Raw genomic sequence first — 2,179 nt, 5'->3', positions numbered from 1 at the left:
CTTGCTTCACAGTCCTGACACTAAGGCCAATGACCTCATGTGCCTGGCGCTCTAGAGGTGCTTTAGAGATGAAAGCAGGTGCACAATACATCCTTTTTGAATGAATGATTTGGAGTTCCTATCACAATTATAGAACTATAGAGCTGGAAAGTCTTTAGAAAGCCTTTACTGCAATGATTTTCAAACTTCTTGGTCACAACCCACAGCAGGAAATACATTTTCCTTTGTGATCCATTACCTGCCTATGTGAAACAAGTTTTTTAATAAAATATGACGTATCTTTAAGTGCATGATACACTCTTACAACTTCTATTTTTTTAATCTATTATATTTCTTTTTTGAGAGATGATTAATTGAATTTTCATTCAGAACAACTATAATGGCTGACAAAAATTGAATTAATACCCAGAACAATTTGCTTCAATTGGAAATTAATAGTAGCAGATTTGGAAGCAAGCAAACAGAAGGCAGAAAGCCTTAGTATTCTGACAACAGATAAAAGGCATAAAAGTGATCAGTGTGCTCTCAGAATAATTTAGAGGTGGAATATTTACAGTTAATGTGCAGGGAAAATTCAAAAATACTTCTTTATATAAGCTAAAAGTAAGTAAAGATGGCCCACTTATCCTGGTTAGGGAGAGATCACATAATAATCAGTCTATATTCAAAATCCAGAGAAACCCACAAACTCTGCCAATAAAAATAAAGGGGCAAAAACTAAGACTGGCCAAAACTGGCAATCAGTTGCACAGGGAGGCAGTGGATCACTCCTCACTTCACTGCTAAAAGCCATTGCACTGGGGACCGACGTTAAGTCCTTTCTACACTTTAGGAACCTGGATGCCAGCCATTACAGGGCCCGATTTCTGTGAACCAAGTTCTGTGGAATTTGCCTGAACACTGGGGTCCACTCAGCACTTAGGTCAATGTGATAGGAATTACCTCCGGTTTCAAGACAAGCTTCCTGGCCTGAGGATATAATTTGTACATTCTTCCTTAGCTTCAGAGGCAAATGCCCTGTGGTCAAACAGATCCAGAATGGTTGCAGGGATAACTTGACTTTTACAAGATGCCACGTAAGACTTTTGACAATTCAAGGTAAGTCTTGAAGCCTGCTCACTTTGACCCAAATTTTCTAAACCCATGACATGCAGGGGATCCACTGGGGCTGGATGAAGTTTCCATGGACAGAGGTGTCACTGAAGGGATGACTGAGGACCGGAGAATTGGCCCTGGGAGACTCGTGAGTGTATTCAGCAAATTTCTGGGCCACACAGCCTCCTCAGAAAGACCTCAAAGATGAACTTTATCCAGTTGTATGGATAACAGATATACGGTTTAACAGTTTCCTGAAATCATCATAGAACTCAAGATGGTCCTAATAAACTAGATACTGGGAAACTCTAACTTGGGGTGGGGGTGGAGATAGGGTAAGAGTACGTGGATACTTCAGAGGGTTGCATTCACTGTGACTATACTATCATCACGTCCTACTAGAATCTTTTTGGACTTCTAAACCAGTTTTAATCAGGAGACACTGTACTCTCTCCCACGACTAGCTGAAAGAAGGCTTAACCCTTCAGGGGCCGCCCCCAGACATTCCGCTCCCCCAAACATCTGTTCCCTCCTGCCCAGAGAGCCTTGGGCAGTGACCAGCAGCCAGGAGCAGCCGGGCGGCTTTGCGAGGATGGGGTGCGTGCCTCCACCCTTCCATCGCCTTGTTTTAAAATGCTGGTCGCGACCTAATAAACTTGATATCCGTCACAGTAACAGGTTGTGACTTGCAGTTTGAAAAACAAAGCTGTATTTCACTGAAAAATTTTTGAAGCAACAGAACTCTTGCAGTCATCATGTGTAGTTTAATCTCAAACTACAAATGAAGAGACTGGAACGCAAACGGCCAAGAGCTCGGCTGCTAAAACCTAAAACTGCGCTTCCGGAAGCAGGTTCCCAGTGGCCCCGCCCCCCGGGGGAAACCAGCGTGACCGGGGCGTAGCCTCTTTCCCCCTCTACCCTCCTACCCTCCTCCTCGTCCGCCCCGTTCGCGGCGTAGCGACGGCAGGGGGCGCTGCGGCATGCGCCGGCGCCCTGGGGACCAGCGAGATGCCCCGCCCCTTCGTGAGCTCATCGCCGCGCGTCGCGGTCGCGCGGAGACTGGCGTCAGACGAGCCGCAGGGCA

Source organism: Delphinapterus leucas, chromosome 2 (assembly GCF_059928025.1).
Source record: "Delphinapterus leucas isolate spDelLeu-1000000601 "Yukka" chromosome 2, BTC_Dleu_Yukka2, whole genome shotgun sequence".
NCBI lineage: Eukaryota > Metazoa > Chordata > Mammalia > Artiodactyla > Monodontidae > Delphinapterus > Delphinapterus leucas.
Note: the sequence above shows the minus strand (reverse complement) of the source record.